The sequence below is a fragment of the Pseudopodoces humilis genome, chromosome 2 (genome assembly GCF_049639895.1).
Source record: "Pseudopodoces humilis isolate 2021_Gansu_Grassland_sample_001 chromosome 2, ASM4963989v1, whole genome shotgun sequence".
Classification (NCBI taxonomy): Eukaryota; Metazoa; Chordata; class Aves; order Passeriformes; family Paridae; genus Pseudopodoces; species Pseudopodoces humilis.
In genome coordinates this window covers 103744715-103766046 of record NC_142201.1, presented here as the reverse complement: position 1 = coordinate 103766046, position 21332 = coordinate 103744715, and positions in this window count along the sequence as shown.

The following is a 21332-nucleotide window of genomic DNA, read 5'->3' as shown; positions in this document are numbered from 1 at the left end:
TAGAGAAAACATCACCCGGAGGCCATATTAGTTGTACATAGAAGAGGTTTTGAGAAGCTAATGTGTGTGCTTCTCAGATCTTCAGCTTGACCTTAAAGCAAAATTGATGACCTAATTAAATCAGACATACACAGGTTCTCTCCATGGAGGGCTTTGCTGTGGGAGTGTGGATTTGGACCAGGAGGCAGCACCAAGGCACCTCCTTGACCAGCCTTGTCCTGCAGACCCCAGCAAGATGGGCTAGGCTGGTCTGGGGATGGTGACCAGGGTCAGTCAAAGCCCAGACATCCGTGGGCACCCTGGGGCTCAACGAGGAAAGGATCCCGTGGGATGGGATGGGGATGGGATGGGATTAGGGCAGTGCTGCCTCAGCAGGGCCCAAGGCCAGGCAGAGCCAGGGCTGCAGCACCCAGTATGCATATCAAAGAAGTTCTCATTACTAAATGAAACAGAATGTTTTGGTTAATCCAGTAGAGAAGGGGTACTTAATTAATTTCTACCGAGGTCTGCTGGGAAATTCTTCTAAAGTCTGTTAATTCTTACTGAGATTTGATCAGCAGGAAGCAATGCACTGGTTGTGCTCTGCCTTCACAATTCGCAATCACTGTCTGAGGGAGCAGGGTAATGGAAGGAACTCCCAGGCTGCCTGCAGATAAGGTGAGGTTTGGGTAAAATGTGCTCATGAGCTGGATGAGAAGCTGCTATTTGAGTACCAGCACAGCACCATGTTTTCAGAGATGTAAATTAAAGTTACAGGTGAGAGCACAAATAAAAATGAATGGTTTGTTCCACATAATAGTTTTTTCCAGCAGAAAAGCCTGCTTAGCAGGTTCCTGATCTCTCCCTTGTCTCACCTCCATCAAGGCAATGACCAGCCCTTCAGCCAAGCTGCTGCAGCTCTTTGTGGAGACACTCCTTGAACTCAGTCAATGAAATAATTAATTTTTAAAAACAAATTAGGAAAAGAAACAGGAATTATTTCAAGTGTAGCCATATATGGAGCACACTGAGCACTTACAGAACTGTGGTGGAAGTGGAACAGGGCAAACAGCTGTAAAACCCTTCTATGAATCTCAGCCTTAGACCAGTCTGGCACAGAACACCCAAATGAGCACAGCTCCCACCAGAAATTCCTGCAGGTCATTGTATCACCATGGGTCCCACATGCCTGCCATTATAAAACCCTGCATCATGCTGTTTTTCAAGATCATTGTACTTCCTCCAAGCAGACCAGAACTGCAGACACTGGAAGGATGAATCTGTGGAAAATTATTCACCTACAATAAGTCAAGTGTTTCCAAACAAAAGGGCATAAAGGATACTTTGTTTTAACCATATGAAATGTTCTTGCAGCCCTTTATTTGAAGGAGGTTTAAAATTCAAAATTCCCCTGTCTTACACCCCACACAGGTACCAGGGGCCAACGAACTGAGGCATATATAGAGACAACCCTATTAAGGTTACATGGGCAGAATTAATTTTGGTATTGCCTAGTTTTTGCATATTTGCCTGAACAAGCGTGATCTACTGTCCTGTGGACTGCTGGAGAGAACCAGATCTCAGTCAATCTCTTTGTCTTCACATTACTTCATTAGCTCTGCATGTCTGTTATAGAAATGTCTAAATCAAAGTTGTTCATGTGACGAGAAGGCAACTGATTTAACTGAAAGCAAACTTTCTCTGATTACATACAAGGTTATCTACATGTAAGTTAAGCACAAGAACAGCAGTTACCAATATATCTAGTGACAACTCACTACACTTTCCAATTGGTTTGGTTGCTTTGTTTCAAGAGCCAGCCAGAAGCTAAATTAATACAGCTAACATTGCTTGTACTTTTAATCTAATGCAAAAACTGAATTTCAGACTTTTAAAAGTGAAAGGCAAGCATCTATCCATCAGTGGTACTACCTAACTGCCCATCCTGGGTAACTGTGGAAGTAATAGCAGAAAATACATTTAATTTCTAAGGCTGAACAATCAGGAACCATTACAGGAATATGGAAGACACGAGTAAAGCAATTAAGATAAGTGGAATGTCTTTCATTACTTGTATCAAACAAGTGAACTATTCAGAAAGATGGGCCAAGTTGGCGAACTTGCTCAAAATAAATGACTGATGCAACTTTCCATGTGTGCTTACTGAAACTCAGACACTGCTAGCTGGGCTGGCTCCTTGTCAGCCTACTCCTGTGGCACTCAGCTCCTGTTTAAATAAGAACATTTCTTGTTTTGAGTGAAATGAAAGTTAAACTGACAGTCAGAAATGTAAAGTAAATGACTAAATATTGTTTGTAGAGAAAGCTGAGAACTTATTTACAAACACAAGGAAGGAAGAAGTGGCTTCTGTTCAGTGGGACTGCTCCAATGTGGGTAGTTACTCATTTGCTCAAGTGTTCACAAGATCAGATCATAACATCCAGAAACTCAGCTGCTACACCCAAACATTTTTCCCACAGCACCCAGCTCTTAGTCACCGCTCTCCAGGGAGAGCAGACGGTGTAGAGCAGAAGTCATTGTGGTCAGTGTGTGGCTTATTTAGTAAAACAACTTATCTTGCTCATTTTCCATGATTCATATTTCAAGACTGCATTATTAATTTCTGTCAGACTAGATTTATACTAAATCAAGAGCTGCAGAAAGGCTTGTCATTTTTTCTAAAGCCTAGTGTGAGAACACCAACCTCACATATATACAGGGTAACATATAATTTGGGATCAATAGTATTAAGTTTATCTATTATCAATATTTTCAAAAGATGATTTGCAGTGGCTCCATCACAGAAACCCCTTCAGGCAGTGTGATACTCAAAAGGTTGGTCCTCCACCCTTCTGAAAAGCCAGTGGCTCCCTGAGGTGTGTCAGAAGGGTCTCCTGAGACCCTGCACCACTTTGGAATATCTTTGCCAGGTATTTTAGTTATCCTGTAGAGAAAATTCCCTGTTTAACCTGCTGCTGTTCGCCACCACCCCTATGAAGCCTGCAGTATTTTGGATATGCGTAAATAATGACATTATTCCCTGTCATAATGTTTATTTAGCCAGTAGTTAAGTGACTGGTTGTGGGCAGTTTTAAGACCAATGTTCATTCAATTCATGAGCCTGAAGGAGAAGTAAAAGGTAGCTCTGAAACACCTGCATACTCATTCCCAGCAGATTCCAGTGGAGAGAGCAGCCTTTCTGCCTGCTCACTGCTGCCCAGGGAAACTCCATGACCCCCAGGGCTCCTGGTGAGAACTGAGGGGCAAAGCAGCTCCAGCAGCTTGCAGGAACCACTGGCTCTGCAGAAAGCAGTAAGATGCCTTCAGTAAACAATGCAAAATTTACACAGCAAACCACACCAGAAGAGCTGTGGAAAAAATGCAGTAACATTTTTTAAATACCTCAGTCAATTCATTCAAAAAATATACATTGGCAGGAGGAGGGGAAATAGTTTAATAATTTTAATGGCCAATACTTAAGAAAAGATTAAAGGTCTAATACATTAAAAAGGAAACTCTGCTGATGGTAATCAGTTTTGCTGCTTTTATGCATCATTTTGTTCCGTGTTTGTGTATGAAATGAGGTGGGGAGGCAGGGTGGGGGAAATTTGAAGATTTAGGGAGATTACTGCTTTCATGAGAGTGTTTTATTGCACTTCGGCAGTTCTGGGTTTAACCAGAAAATCCAATTGTGGAAAAAGGATGAAACAATCTGTTTTACCTCTAATCAATCACAAGGTTGCAGGACACATTAAAATAAATTTGTGACCGCCATTCTTCTTCCTTCCCTCTGCTGTCGTAGCAAATGATGATCCAAAAGCTGACTGACACTTCCCATATCAGCCCTGATGCTTGCTGCCCTCCCTCTTTTACCAATTCTTATGATTACAAACAAATAACTTCAGACCTGTTGTGAGAACATGGAAAAAAAACCTTCTGGCAGATAAAGCATTTTAATACTAATAAAAATTTAACCCAAAATTATTAGCAAAGTTACAATCAGTCACGTGAAGCAGTATGAACAGAGTAACAAATACTGTGAAGTATTCCTCCTAGCTTTTGCTACAGCTGCCTGCTATTCCTAAGCTAGTTGTTACCTCAGATAAAGCAAGTAGCAATGAAAATCAAAAGCAGTGTGCTCAGATCAATATGGATTGCAGAATCATTCCCTGCCATTGCAACAAACAGGAGTGGCGTAAGCCACCATGCTCTTGTGCGAAGTCTCAAATCCAAGGCAGGTAGAATTTAATGTCCCAATTCAGATCACCAGAAATATCACATGTAGACCTCTGGCAGGCTGCTCATGGTACCCAGTCAAGTGGGCTCCTGTGACTGCCATGGAAATGCACACCAACGCTGAGGTGACAGCTCATTGTCCTGTACATAGGAATCTAGATTGGAATTATCTAGGCTATAAGGGAGTGTTAAAAGCAGTACAGCAAATCCTTGCTGAGGAAGCTTTCTCTTCTGCTGAGACCAGGTATAGAATAGATAATCGGTATTTAGAAAGTTAAATTTAGATTAATTCCATCCAACATTGACTTTTAGGAGAAGCAGTTATTTAGTTACTACTGCATCGGTGATCCAAAATGAGACCTTTGCAAGTATGGAAGATTGCAGAGTCAATTTTAGTTGATTGAGGTAATTAACACCATCTTTTGGACAGCAATTTACAGTATCTCCCTAATTACTAGGAACAGTTTTCCCCAGTCCACCATCAGATAGATCCCTGAACCCGTTCACAAGTGGAATGTCCTCCCACACTTTTTTGTTTGTTTTTCTTTCTCTGGGAACTATTCCCTGATTCTGTCAAAGTTTATGGACCTGAACTCACTGCATTATCAGAGCCCAACTCCAACATCTGTACCTGGGCTGGACAGCTGTGATGTAAAAGAAACAAAATCCCTTGGAGAATTCCAGGAACAAAGAAATCCATCTAGGTATATAAACAGCACCCATAGTCAAAGGCTCTATGGCCTGACAAGAAGCCATTAGGATTTGTTAAGGCCCATATCCATGCCTGGGAGCATTGGTATTAGATGGTAGTAATCATCTTTTTGCTAATGTCCAGATAAGAGTTAATTGAGAAAATGAAACCATTTGTAGGTATGAAAAAAAGTGCTGTGTTAGATTCTTGTGTGGTATTTATTCTGTGCCATGTTTTCTAGAGCCTTCTCATCTTTTCTCTAGTGCCTTTCATGAGCTAAATATAAAAGTGGTGTACAAAGGTTAAAAATATAGATTCTCTCATGCTTCAGTGAAAATGTTCAGGTGTAACACTGAAAAAAAGTGGTTGAAAAAAAGTCTTTGCTTTCCAGCATGGAAATAAATGCTGTATAAGATAGTTAAGCAAAATATTATGGCCTGTTGCTCCTCAAATCAAAAGCAGAAATGGTCAGAAAGGTTTTGCTGAGTAACATTTTAGTGAAAGAGAGAACAGGAAACTGAAAAAGAAGCAGCAGACCATACAGAGACAGCTTAAAGAAGCACTGGAAATGCAGCCTTGAGAGAAATCTTCAGACAAAATTTTGGGCTGAGAGCTGAGTAGCAGACGGCTGAGAATATAAAAAAAACTCCACCTGTTTGAACTCTCCCATGTGCAAATGAATGATTGTTGTACATGTTTTATGTAAAATATACACACACAAAAAAAATCAGCAAAGAGAACAACTCCGCAGGTTATTTATATTTCTAATTAAGTCACATCCTTGAAATTAAAGTAAACTTCCACACAAAGGGTAAGACCAAACTGTTATCATAAATATGTCTTTATACAGGACACAACTTTTCTACTGTTCATTCACTACAATCCCATACTTTTTTGTATAAATAATACAATACAATAAATAAACAAAAATAATAAAACAATAAAGATACCCCAAGTTTTGATCAAACAGATACATGGTGAAAATATGTTACTTCTAAAGTGCTGACCACATAAATATTTATCATACACATTTTTTTTCTGTGCAAGAACTGCATTTAACTTCATCAATTCAATTTCATTTAAAAAAGACTAAGCCAGCATATTGAACTGATTTCTGGCACAATAGTAAGATTTTTTTTCTCTACTGTCATTTTAATTCATTATATTACTGTGCTATTTTTAAAAGGTCCCATTTATATTGTACATTGAAGTTCCATAGATTAACAGTTGGAAACTAAAGATTAATTTACAGGAAATGCAAGGAACGTAGCAAAGCATAGTGATATGAGTTATCTTTAGAGTTATTTTGGATAATATACCACAAGATTTTTACCATGGCATATTCTGTGCAGTTTTGATTTTAAACTTTTAAAGGCAAGGGCTAACTATTCTCGACACTTCTGTGAAATAACATAAGCATACCATGTCTTACACTAAATTACACCTTCATTTTATTTTATCAAATACATTGCATGGTAAATTCTGCTTACAATTTAAAAGAGGGAAATGAATTGCTCTAAAGTACCAATAATAAAGTTCAGAGTAGAACATTACAATATTTCAGTTACAATTACAAAAGTGAACCCAGTGCAGGTGAACAGCAGCTGAAATTTATCACCACCTGATGGCTGTTCAGTGGACCATGTCAAGGGAATTAACTTGTCTGTCCAGTTTGGAGCTGAAAACTCTCTGTATTCCAGAACCTGCCACCAAACCTGGCACATTCATTGGCAGAGATCAAGGGTTAGGTGGGTGTTGGTGATGCAAGTATTGCTGTGCTTTTAACTGCAGACAGACTAAGTGCAGAACTTGATTTGTCAGAGAAGATGGCAAAAGCATTCAAATTTTTTTAAAAGCCAAACAAACAAACAAACAAACAGCAGACAATTACAGCATTTGTAGAAATTTTCCCAATTCTTTTTTACTTGGAGTCATGGGCCTGGGCACTGAAAAAAAAACTGTCTCCAAAAGAATTATATTCACACAAGCACAGGTTATGGTCTTGGGGCAGAAATTAATGGGTGAGATTCTCTGGCTTGTGTGATATAAGAGCTTAGACAGAATGATCATGATGGTCCCTCTGGCCTTTTAAATCTAGGAATCTGTGATCAGTAGATAGAAATCAAACTTTTTGCAAAATCAGACAATGTTTCTTTTTGTTTGATCCACACAGTGGCATCTGCATTTGACATTTTATGCTGTAAAATAATACAGAGGTGAATATGCTATTACACTATTCTGCATGTGTATGGGCATTATCTATTCCCACAGAAAACTTTTTGCATCCCAGACTGTATCACACGACCTGTTTTAGGTCCCCTTCTGCTGTCAGTATGGCAGACAGCACTTTATCACTTGAGTAATGAAACTGCGAGGGGAAGCAAAATAGATCCGTCAGTGTTTGGTGGATTTTAGGCTTGCACTTGAGGAGTACACGAGCAAAGGCAAAGCTATTCTCTCTCTCTCCCTCTTCTTATTCTCTCTTCTCTCACTCTGATATATGACCAGGCTCCTTTCATCACCAAAATAACTGAGAAGCAATTTCCCCACCAGTATTAGGAAAGGTTGGACGGGGCTCTGAGCACCGTGGTCTAGTGGAAGTCGTCCCAGCCCACAGCACAGGGGCTGGGACTAGGTGATCTTTAAGGTCTCTTCCCACCCAGGCCATTCTAAACCTGTGCACAGAACTACCAATTTTCCAACCATTGTCAACAAAAATTAAGTTTGCCAGCCCTCCTGACTGTTCCATTGGTCACGACGGAGTGCCATCAAAAACTGACAGGTTTAGTTTGGAGAGGCTGGATTTTCATTTAATAAGGCTTTGATTTTTTCAAATGAGAAAAATTCCATAAAGAAAAAAAAGAAGCCATAATACTGTCAGTTGGATAGAAGATAGCGCTGCAAACACAAATTGATAGACTGCCTATCCAAGTGAAGCATACAATTAGTTCTGAATACCTTTCTTTCAAAACTATTCTGATAATTGGCAATCTTATTCACCTGAGTTTGCGTTTGGCTAAATGACAGAGAATTATAATATTCTATTAACTGAAGCATTTTTTTAAAGTTCATTTTCAAATAGCAGGATTTACTATTTGTGAGAGGCCAGTTTTCTTTCTATTAAAAAAAAGAAAATTATGAAAACTGTTCTTAAGGCATGATTCCCATTCCTGGCACACAGTGTTTATCACAAAGATTTAGGATTTTGGAATAGGTTTAGGAGCCATGTCTCAAGCTATGTGAACAGCAATAGCTCCCTGTATTTTCTTAACCACCTTTTTTTCCTTTCAGTTCCTGCTTATTTCTTTTCCTCCTCCATGTATTCTGGCACCACTCTGCATCTGGTCATGTTGGGAAGCAGGCTTAAGAACTGACAAGGCTTAAAAACCCAACCTAACTGAACAAACATTAAAGAGGAAAAAAAGCTATTTTCAAAACTTATTTTCAAAACTTATTTTAGGATCTGGGTGCTTGTGGGGCAATGGAGAGAGCCATTCTGGCAGAGCAGAGGAAGGTTATACATGGGGCAGGACTCCTTTGATCTGCTCCAGTCATCACCTCTGCCTGGAAAGAAGGTGTCTGGACTGTCTTCAGGCTTCATGAGTGATTTATTTAAGGTGATAATTTCAGCCTCTCTAATTTTTGCATGACAGGTATTCACCTTCTCTGCACTTCGGTAATTGGGCCATTTTCTCATTGCCCTTGCTATCCCATGATGGTTTGCCACAAGTAGGTTCAGGATTTGATGGTCAAATTATTCTTTGCAATGTATTTTATTGCCACTGATGAAAACTACAAAAAGTAGGAAAAATCTGCACTGTGTACTAGATGCTACCTGCAGTGAAGTAAAGAATAAACCCCCAGTACAGGATAGAAGTGGCTATTATCTCTCCATGCTGTTCTCAATGTCTTCTGTAAGTCTGGAAGGGAGCAGAATAATGGAAAGTTTTGGATTCAGCAAAATAACATCTCTAAGGAACAGTTTTTCAGATCAGGAGCTTGGCTTCTGTTTCCCCTCTTAGAACACATGGCCATATGATGACCTATGCCAGGTACTTCCTGGGAAGGTGTGGGGGGGGAAGTTTTAGAGCCTATTTTAATCCTTCCCTTCGGTGACACCTCATTGTTTTAGACTTGTAGTGATAAATGTGATAATGAGTAATGACATCTATTCATGGAATGTGTGAAAGCAGGTCTGAAATGTCAGGATTTAGCATGAGGAAAATGTGTCTCCAACAAGGTCAGCTGTATTGACTTACTTCAGCCCATCCCTCATTAAAACACAGCCAGGATTTCTCGTAAGTCTGGGCAGAGCACATTCTCCGTCTCTCTGTCTCCTTCCCCCTGTGCCTGCAGTTTTTTCAGATGGTGCTCAAAGGCCAAATTATGGGAATTTTCAAACTCATTGTTCCCCATTAAAATGCTAATTCTGCCTGTGATTCCTATTGTTTAATCCCTTGAGTGCTCTAGGACATGCAAGACAGAGTGCACATTCTGTGAAAGAGCGCTCACCCTGTGTGTTTCCCCATCCCACTGCCAACAGCCGGCCAGGACAAATGGTGTGGCTTGGCAAGGGGACAAGAGGCTTCATAGAGGTGCAGCAAATGAGCTGAATCCACTTGTCACACTGACTGTGCTTCTGGTGTTACATGGATGCACCTCCTCTCCTCCATGCTGACTTGCAGTGCCCATCACCCAGGTGCCCAAGCACTTTCTGACAGTGCAGCAACCACAGCACCCAACATCTGGCACATCCTTCTCCTCTCACCCTGCCCCCAGGAAGAGAACCTGTGTACAGAAAAACCTTTGGTAAAGGGAGTTCTTTTTTTGAGAACAAGATAGGGAAGGAGGATTGCTCTTAAAGTCTTTTTTAGTGTATATGTTGTTGTAAATTTATATGGGGCAGGGGTGGTGGTCAAAAAATGTACTTGGAGCAGAAGGTTATGAAAGGTTATGTTTCACAGTCTCTGGGGCATTTGACTCTACAGGGTTGGTGGACTCTTGTGGAAAGCCTTGGTCTGAACACTGCTGTGCCACAGACTCAAAAGTGCCAAACACAGTCCTGGTATATTGGAGTAAGACCAAGATTTTGAATCTGACACACAAGATACTACAGTGGTCAGCACAACAGCAACAAGCTGACCCTTTGTGCGCAACTACTGTTAGATGACAAAACTGCTCTTCTCCATGGGTTTTGGTTTAACTTTTGCACACCTTAAGGCAGGGGAGACTAGACACTGACCTTTGCTTCCAAAGGAAAATGAAGATTTGACATTTTCACCTAGAAAACAGGATCTTTCCACTTAATGATCAGCAAAGGACTTCATTTTCCACCTATGCATGTATCTGGCAGAAATAAAGATGACTTTTTTGCAAGAAGAGGAAAAGAATCACAGATAATGAATTCAAATCTCCATAACTGAACTATTTTCTGCAAAACTGTGTATTCTCATTTTCATTCTGATACCTATAACTTTAGAAGACATCTTTTTTCTACTGTATAATACTTTGCCATTTTGGTTACAACCATGACCTAAGGATACAAGTGAGGAAAGGGAGAGGATGCAACATTTTTTAAGTCAGATAATGTTCTGGGAATAATGCTTTTGGATTTGGCCTTGAGGGATGACACTTTATTCAACTTTATCAGTTTGTCTGGGAAAATATGTACTTTCTTCCAAAATACTGCCATTAAACTCGTATTTTTTGTGACTACATCTAGGGTTTTAGGTCCCTGTTAAACCACTGATAGTTCTTCCTGCTCCGCTGACTTCAGTAATTTCTTTATACATCCTGAACCATTTGGTTTTTATTCCATAATAAAATTATCATCCATGCTTGGCAGACATTGCCTGAAAAGACTGCAATACTGCATACATGCTCACTAGCTGGTTTAAAACTGTATTTTGACAACACTGAATGACTTACTGTGTCTTTTTTGTTTGCTTTATATTAATTTGCTGTGATTATTGCTGCCTTAAATTAACACTCAGGAACTTTGGCTATATGCAGCTAAAATTATATTTGTTCATATGCAAGTAGGCAGATAACAGAGTTTGGATCTTAGGTTTGAACCTAACTCAAGGAGCCTTGCAACAGGATTGTGTTGCTCTCTGGAAATGCGCACTCTTTTTTTCTGTGACTTCCCTGAATTTATACATAGGAGAATCCCTTTCTAAGCTGTGCCTATTATACAGACCATCCATGTCATCCAGCATCAGGTAATTAACACTAAGGTGATCAGCCTTGCCTTTTTACAATGAAAGATTTCCTCTTCTTAAGTTCATCAAGAAGAAAGGCAAGTTAATTAGTATTGTAAGGTCTGGGTAATAGTTTGCTTTCTCTAAGCTTAGGTCTGCCTTTTGAAGATCTCTTTGCTTTTTATCAGTATTTTTCAAAAGCAATTACAAGAAAAAAAGCCAAAAAAGCATGTTTAGCAGTAAATATTTTACATATTTTATTATGCTACTGAAAGAACAAACATCTGTAAACTTGTATACAAAAGTAAAATATCACCCTTGAAAGTCAAAAAATACATAGAATGTTATACTATCATTTTTGTTGTTGTTATTTCATATGTTTTATTGCAATAATTATCATTCCTTTCTCAGTAACTGCAGTTAGGACATGGTAAAAAAATCTGTTAGACACAGGCAAACGTCAAATTATCACACTCTGTTTGTGACTCTAACCCATATTAGTGTGACAGGATCTGGCTTTAACATAAATGTATCAGAGATGTAAGAAATGTTATAACTTGACATTACATATGCATATGCATATGCATATGCATATACATATACATATACATATACGTATACGTATACATATACATTTACATATACAGTAGACATTGTTCAATCAAGTCTGTGCTATTTAGTAAGTACTTAGAGACTGTTTGCACAAACTGATGGATTCACAATATATTGTCTTCACAATTTTCAATGACTGCACCCCTTGAGTATTATTGTTTGTAGTGTCATAGGGAACAGCCATGTGACTATAATGTCCATGAGGAATTAAATAAAAAGCCAAAAAACCAGTAAACCTAAGTTGGCTAGCACATTTGTTTATTGGTCTAATTTTCTCAGTCCACCTGTTCTGTAGCTGCATAAAAACCAAACAGCTGTGAACCCAGTGAACTCCAAGAAACTGCATGAATTCAACACTGCGGATCAGGAGCCTGGATGTGACCTAACTCCAATTTCAGAAACAAAACAAATAAAAAACCAAACTGGTGTTTGCATGACATTTTTAGTGGCCTGAAAATCTGCCATATCATGTTGCACCTAATCTGCAGCTGACAGCATGTCCTGATCCTGGCCTGCCCTCCCAGCCAGCTCCATGGTACCCCCACCTCCCTGGCAGAGAACCCAGTGCTCTGGCACCAGTGGCAGCGGGTTTTGTTCGGGTCGAGCCAGGTGATTAATTCAGCTCACCTTGCAGCCACACAATCATTATATCTGTTGGAGGAAAGGCAGAGGGGACACACAGCCAGGCACAAGCAGATTGATGGGGGACATTAGCCCTTTCATTAGCATTTCCCCATTAAATGGGGCAGGTTGACATGAAAGTGGATGCTGAGAAAAAGAAACCTTTAATTTCTCTTGTGTTTCAATAATCTATATAAAGCACTAACAAATTCCTGCACTCACTGAAGTCAAAATAAAACAATGTGGTCACAAGTGAGAATCATGTTTGGTAAACTTTTGAGTGTGAATGTGTCAAAACCAGGGCAGAACGACAGAAAAAGGTGAAGATATATTCTAGAGTGCAACAGTATGTATAAAATATTACACATGTGTCAAAACAGAGTGAGATTTTCCATGCACTTCAGTTCAATCTCACAGCTTGGTTAATTGATTTGGATGCTGCTTTTAAAATCTGCTTCTCATTTAAAGCTAAAGACGGAACATTTGAGACTTCACACGAGTCCCTCAGCATTAACCTCATTCACACATTTTATAAAGTAACCACTGACAGCGAGGACGGAAGGACAGGGTCCCAAAGTCTTCATGTGAGAGTGGAGCGAGTCATTTCAAAGAAAAGAGAGTCCTCTAGCGGAGAATTACGAGTTTTACTCTCCACGTAGCATTTGAGGGATTTAATTTTTAATTGAGTTTGTAATGCAAAAAAATACCCCAGCTTACAAATCCGTATGGAAGGTACAGTCAATATTTTAAATCCTACAAGTTCATTCTCACTGTCAGCTTCTTTGACAAAAGTTTCTGGTTCTTTTTACTCGGGCTCTTTTTTGTTCTTTGCTTGTTTATTTGTTTTTGTTTGGTTTTAAGGAGATTACAGCTGTATTAGGAATCAACAAATACACGCTTTAGTAATCTTATTTTTTCTGTTATTAAAATAGAAGTGCCATCTGATAAAGAAGGGGAAGGAATCACTTGTTTTATGTGACTCTCCCAACAACATGAACGATCAAATAGAGCGCTGGAAAATTGCTCAAACACTCTTGCAAATAGCAAATATGCTTCCAGGAACAAGAATTGGTTCACAAGTAATGTACCAGTAGCAGAAAGTTAAATTAGCAATGAATATCAATCACAATGAAGCACTCAACCAGCTCTCGATGTGACACAACTTGAAGGGACACAACGTACTTTGAAAGGGCACTGATGTAATAGGATGAGACACGGTGACCTTTGTATGGTTGCCTTATTTGCTACACAGGCAGCAATCAAGCAACTATAAACAGCCCTGAGATTTCGTTCCTGACCTCTCCTGAACATTTTTCATTTAATAACGTGTCAGTGGCTTTTACATTGTCCCTTCCTGTTTGGACTGCACAGAGGTGGGGAAAGGAGAGACCAAGACACATGGCAAAAGCCTGATCTTGTGGAGAAAGGCTCTCCCCTGCAAAAGACCTCTGTGAGTTACAAGGTTTAGGAGACAGAACCTGTGCTTGTGTCAAGAGGAGCCAAAGAAGTTCTAGTCATATTCTCTTATTTTTCTCTGACATATTTCATCTTAGTCTGATATTCCTATTACCAGTCTTCTATCTACCAGATAGGAAATTTCCTGTGCAGGGTGCAGCCTTTATTGTACCAAATGTATTGACAACTCTTGCAAATTTATCCCAAGACTTGCAATTTCTGAAAGTATTTGCAGAGACCAGTTGCCAGACCATAAAATTTCAAAAGGATGTCAGCTTTTATTTAAGGAAAAAAGGGGAAAGTAAAAAATAAACAAAAAAAACCCCCAAAACAAACAAGCAAACAAAACCAAGTTGAAGTCTCTAAATCTAGAGCATAAATGCAAAAACAGAGAATATATTAGCCTAAGTATGTTTCATACTTTTTAAAGCCCTGTGGCACTGCTCTGAGGTTCGAGCTGTGATTTCCGACTGTCTGGAGCTGCCAGTTCTGTGCCTGTGATAATTTCTCATGTGGAAACTTTATTCTCCACCACACAGCTCTGGCCACTTCTGAGTTGCAGGGCACAAAGTGAATTTGGCAGACAGCAAGATCTGTCTGTGCGCGTCAATCACGCTCACTAAAATGTCTCTCCTTATTCATTACATCCAAATGCTTTGTGAGTAAACTAAGAGTGAATCGCAGAGCAGAGGATGTTCTAGTGGTTGGAGGGCACAGTTTGGCTAGAAAAATGGAGTAGGAACACCAAATTTTCACAGTATTTTTCTCCTCCTTTCCTCAAATGCTGAAGTACAGGGAAACATAATCTTCAACAGTATTCTTGCACATTTGCTTTCTAGCATTGTACCTATGTTATCTCCCCTTTTATTTCCTTCCATGCTATCTATATGAAATTGCTCACCTTGGAAAATCTGAAAATGCAAAGACAAAATAAGTGTAAAACAGAATTTTTCTTCTAAGTTCAATGTTGATTAAATAACATCAAAAATAAAACATTGTAAATACAGTCTTTACATGATTTTTCTTCAACTGCATTCCTAACATTTTCCATCCTTTTCTTCTTTCTTATATTCTAGCAGATGGCATCTCTGGGTGTATGTGGAGAGACACAGAGCTCTGGTAACAACCTGTGTTCAGTCTCATTTGTTGTCATGAAAATTCTCATTAGGGTTAATTTCATCCAATAAGAAAATTAAAACCTACCTTAAATTACGTGAGACTTCTCAAGTAAATTTTAGCTGATAACAAAGTACACTGCCATTCCCATGGCTTCTCACTGAGTTTTCAGCTCATGAGTTTTCCAGGTCTCAAGCATTTCCAAAACTACTAACTTTTCTCTAGCAGGTCTCATCTCCCCATTCAAAGCAGGAATAACAGCAATTCTTCATTGCCCCATCATTACCTTAACATGCTAAGCTTACACCCAGCTTAATACTTCATTAGGAATGGAAGGCACACCTAACCTATGGGGGCAAAGAAGAAAAAAAGGGATCTAAAATGCTTTGAATAAATTTGTAGAAAATGTACTTTGAGTTTTTTGAAGCCTAATTGTGCTGTGCTTCTAGGAGACTTTGAGGGCTTTTCCCACGGATCCTCTGAAGACTTGATCACTAAAAAGAAGGTAAATTAGATTACAGCATAAAATGAAGTCCACATGTGGTGCTTTGGGACTGCTTGTTACATGGTGCCAGAGGTTTCCACAAGAGTGAGCAAGCTGTGAATTCAGCATTATCAGAGAAAGTAATATAAGCAGAGCAGACAGAGTCATTGAAAGGCAGAGAAGTTGATTTCAGGTATTTTTCTCAATTTCTTAATATAGTTTTCTCCAGTGAAAGATAACCACTGCCCCAGTTTTGACTGCTGGTGCCCCAGAAGCACCAGAAACCATTCCCTTGCACTCTGTTTTAACCCACTGGCTGACTCTCACCACCACCTCCTGGAATGGCCACTTTTCTACAAGCACTCCTAGACTGAGACATAGAAAGGGGAAAAATCAATTTTCACTATGAAGAAGGGTTGTAGGCCTAAGTTTGAGTGGTGGACTGGTGTTGGGGGCTAGGGTTTTTTTTACTTTTCTAAGGGAATTTTCTTCCCATTTGTTGTCAGGGAGATGGTGAATGGACTGTGATCTAGAGAGCAGATGGGGCTGAGTGCCTTACTGTTGGGATGGCTCTGGGCGAGGGAGGAAAGTGTTTCTTGACAGGGTGGTGAGCAGTTTTTGCCTAGTTGGGAGCAGAGATGGTCATGTGGCGCTTCTTCACCTTGGACCTCTCCTGTGCAGAGGTTTTCACCACTGCCATGGAGCTCTGCCTGCTGCTGGCAGCAGAGGAAGAGAGTCCCAGCTGCTCCACTGAGATTTTGCCACCTACCAGTGTTGAGAAACCATCCCAGCCCATGTGCATGCCTGGGGAAGTTGTTCCCCACCCCACTGGAGCTGCAGTGTGGAAAGCTGCCTGGAACCAGAACAGCATCCCTGAACAGACCTCTTCTCTGAGATGAGGGAAAAGATCTAACAAGGACTATCCCAGTAGAGGAGAAGGAAGATCATGACACTGTGAATAGGTATGTGTGAGGAACCAATTTGATCTTTATTTATGCCTCAAGGTTGTCTGGGTTTTATGTTATAAAACCATTTTCTGACACAGGGTGAAAAATCACTATTACTGCATGCACGCAGGGAGCCTTAACACGTGCCACATGCAGGGGACAGCTAGGACAGGTGAGGGGGAGGAGGACACTGACATAGCAGTGTCTAAGTGGACAGCCCATTTAGAAAATGGAGGGAAGTCCTGTCTCTGGGGAGACTTCACCTGACAGCCGATCATGGGAGAGAAAGCTTCCATCACTGGGCTGCAAGTGACTCCCCTCAGAGGCAAGGAAACTCCTGTTGCCCAGGAAAAGTGCCCCAGAAAAGCAGTTAACTGCAGCACAATGGGTTCCCACTCTTTTGCTAACATACCTTGGAAAGCAGGTGTTATAAATGGACTGCAGCACCATCCTGATGGTGTTTCTGTTGGAAGGATCTTTCAGGCAGGTAAAAAGCTGCTTCTGATAATTGTGAATTTCAGTGAGTTCCATGAGCACAAGGTGACAATTTGCATCTGTGCAATATGCAGTGCTGCAATATTTTCAGAACGAATTTGGTTACTACTGTTACTTAATATGCTTTTTTAACTGGAACACCTTTTTTAAACAAAGAAAAAGCACAAGTGTGGAGAAAGCCGTATTAGATATTTTCATCTGTAAATTCAACTGACTTCTAATCCACTTAAGAGTACCTGAACTCACTAATGTGAGTTAAGGCCTTGATTCGACAAGCACTGCAAAGGGTCTACTGGTATCAAAGAGATTAATAATACATATGTATAGATGTGCATAGATATTTTCATATAGATATTTTATTTTATTTTAGATATTTATTTATTCATTTTTATTTAAATATTTATTTTTTTATAGATATAGATATTTTCAGAATGGTGGCTCATATGTATTGCTTCAGTTTCAAACTCAACAAAAAAAAATCTCTATAAGATACAGTTAGTTAAGACATATTTTACCATTGTAGCTATCAAAATCAGCCTGGCTAGAAATGTAAGAGCTTCATTTCCTAATGAGTAAATGCACAACACAAAGTATTGCTCAGTTCTGAGCCACAGGTCCTTTTTGAAAGTTATTGTAGTTAGACTGAAGAGCTGTTCAATAATTTTTTATACAGTATTTCAGAAAGAGATTTTTTTCTTTGTGGTCATATAGCATGTGTGGGACCAGTTGCTGATGGAGTCTTCCTCTGCTTCTGAGCCTTACTAGTTTAGAATATGGAATCTGCTTCACAGAGTTGGACATTTTGATACGTGACTGAAATAAAATTTAAAAACACTGTTTTATATCCTTTATGGACCTCAGTTTGTCATCAAAATGCTACTGCTGAATTAGTTCTTATGTGTTTTCAGTGATCATGTTTAATCCAGTAATTCAACTCTTAAAGAAAGATGCTTTTTAGGGACTTGACAGCACAGGGTCATAAGCAGAACATGTAAACTTTGGTAATAACAAAATTTAAACCTCTCCTCTGTATGGCAGTGTGACATTGCAATAAAGCCCTTTTTTGCTGTTGCTGTTTGTTTTGTTTTATATATATATATTCTAGTAAAGAACTGTTATTCCTTTTCCATATCTTTGTCTGGAAGCCCTGTCATTTCAAAGTTATAAAAATTTGGAGGGAGGGGGTCATCTTTCCATCCAGGAAGGTTCCCACCTTCCTTGGCATACATCTGTGTTTTAAACCAGGACAACTGACTAGTGGAGACATCTGTGTGCCTCTTATCATTTCCATTGCACCCACTTTCTCCTCAAAAACAGGAGAGGCTGTTGCCACAACCTTCTTCACTTTAACTCTTGCAGATTCTTTAGGTATCTGATCTATTATGCAAGAGTGAAAAAATGTATTGACATTTATTAATGTATTTCTTGAAACTATGTGGTGCTTTATATCACTCCATTTGCAAAAATTGTACAGTGGTACAGGTTAGTTTATTAGTAATGCAGAACCCCTAAGTAACATGTATCACCTTTTAATTTGGATTGCCCCTTTGACCACACTGAACGTTGCCTTTCCTTGATTAGCCTGTAATTATATTTGTACACAAGTCATTTTTGGTCAGTCGTGTATTGGTCTCTCCTTGTAAGACAGTTCTTGGTCAGCTGCTCAAGTGAAGTGCAGAAAATGTTGAATGGTTTGAACATGTGTTTCTATATTTTCTGCTGAGAGAAAATATATTTTCTGCTTTCTGGGGTGCCCCATCCATATTTCATGTGCTTCTAAAGCAGAGCTGGATTATTCTCAACTATTGTAGGTATATATAATGCCATGCCAGCTCTTACACTTTTGATTTGAAGCCCCTGCTGAGAGGACCTATAAAGGTTATGGTTACAGGAAAATTTCCTCTGGTTTTTAACAGGTAGAAGGATGAGCTCTGTGCATTGTAGACAGTCTGTTTGGGCTGAATCATCATTGGCTGGCAATTATGCTGACCAGCTTCAAGCTCACTCTTTCCTCTTGCTAGTCGACAGTTCATAAACATTTATCCTGTTTTTTAATACTAAGACTGGGAAAAGAAATTTTTTTTTTCCTTTTGGTTCTTTTTTTTCCATTGAATTTCATTCCAGTCTTCATATACAACAGGGTCCTGATATAGTACAGTAATATTATTAACAAATAATGCAGTTTGGCCAAGATGAAGTACATGCAATGAGAAAAAAGAAACATGTATCAGGCAATTCTGACAGTTTATTAGCTCATAATGTATATCAATTGCTTGCAATATGTAAAGAAAATGAGTGCCTTATGAATGGTTTTCTGAAGACACATCATCAATCGTTCAATTCCTCAAATATATTATAAAGAAGCCAGAATCACAATTGTTTAAGATCACTTGCTGACAAAAGAAGCAACCCCAAAGTTCAGTCTCTGGCAACAACCAAAGAAATGTGTCCTGTCCTATCCCATCCATCCATCCCCATTCTTCCCCCTTCCTGTTCCTACCATCTGATGAAAACCAAACTTCTGTAGAAAGCAAAATTAATTTAATTATTTTCTGTCCTCTTTGTTTTCCTCTTAGTTACAGGGATGCAGAAAACTTCTACAGTATGAGTGCTCTGGGCAAAATATAAATGCTTTGTAATAAAAAAAGGAATGCACAGTTAAGGAATCTGGGCTGGAAAAGTGTCACTGCAAAATGATGTCAGTCTTAAAGCTTATTTGATACAAACTAGAGGAGGTGAGGGGTTTACAAAAGAGATAATCTCAGACAATCCTTTATGCAGGCAGTGTACAGGGAGAATTTAATCAGTTCAGAGGTGGCTCATTATTTTTATATAAACAACTCATTTCCATTTCCAGCTAGCTCAGTGCTCCTGCTGCTGGGCACTGAAGGAAGCTCAGCAAGGGCACAGATGTTGAGAACTGTGGCAAGGTAACTTCAAATGATTTAACGTCTCCACTGTAAGAGAAGTTAATTAATCATGTAAGAATGAATTCAGAAAAGAACTTCTTATTTCTGCTAATAAAATATCTTCTTGCTAGAAACCTAGTTTCAGTTTTTCATGCAGGCAGCAATTTTTATTAATCTCTACCATTTGACTGACACATATTTCAATTTTCAGATGATTTTTCTGCAGTGCTGGAACAGTATATTAGCTGAAAAATACACTCTGGAATGTGAGTGTAAAGTATGCATCCATTATGCAGCAGCATCAAGGCAGAATTAGACTGCACTTTGAGACAAGATATAGTATCTGTCGCTCCTGTGAATGAGCCTTGATTAAATTAAATTCCCTACAGGGACAAAGGTTCAAAAGTTCCTGGTTTAATAAAACATATGGCAGAAAATGTGGGAAATAGTCAAGTATGTGAAGCGTTAGCAATGTAAATGGATCTGTTTCCCAAGTACGTGCATTTCCTCTGTACACAGCTACAAATACTTTGTTCTTAAATAACTCAGTGTTTGCACTACTCACAGAATGTGTGTGAAATGTCCCACAGTGGGCATAGGTACAGCTTTGTGTACACTTAGAGTGAGGAACAGAAATTTCAAGATACCACTGCAAACTGGAAGTCCTGGGGTCTTTTATTTAACTGAAAGATACTTAAAAACATAAAAGCCATATATTATTTATTTTGCTATTCAGTTCAACATAACTGTACAGTTATTTTCACATTTTCAGCCTTTAGAGAGCCCTTTTATCTTCTCTGAAATCTTCCATAGATAATGCCTCAAAGAAAAGCTGAACTACTTGTAGCTTAGGAAGATGAAGGAAGATAATTATCAGAGTTCAGGGTATGCTTTTCACATGAGCATTTGATAGAGCTGAGCAAATAAAAAACCATTACACAAACCAAATCTTCCACAAAATCATGCCAGGCGCTGGAATGGAGGATGACCTGCTCAGAGCCAGCACTGACAATCCTCATGCTACAATAGTTGGATGCATAAATGGAAGGAGAGGACAGAGGTTTGGGGATTTAACCATCTTGACTGAAACTGTGGCAAACTGTAGTGCATATTGTTGAACTTTTCCTGATTTTCTCATATTAAGGATTCAAATTGTTTGGTAATGTCTTCTGGGAAAAAAAACTTAATTGTTTTAATAACAGAAATAGCACTTCAAACTACTCATAATTTTCATGGGCTGCTTTTCAAACTTGTTCATGTATATGAATTTTGAGTCAAGTGGTTAAAGGAGAAAAAAGTTTATTTCTCATTCTTGCCAAGAGGCAGAAATCTCACCCAGAGCAACAACCACCACATAGAAACAAAATCCTTCCACAGGATTGTAGTGAGACACAGCACCATCAAATACAAGAACCGAGTGGCTAATTTTATACACCTTTTTAAGGTACATTTCCACAATTATTTTTCCTTTCAATGAGTATAGGGGTGCACCTTCAGAGGGAAGGATAAAACCAGCAGATTCATCTTCCAGAGAAAAGCATCACCACATCCACTGTGAATTGTGTCAGGACACTGTCAGCACTAACA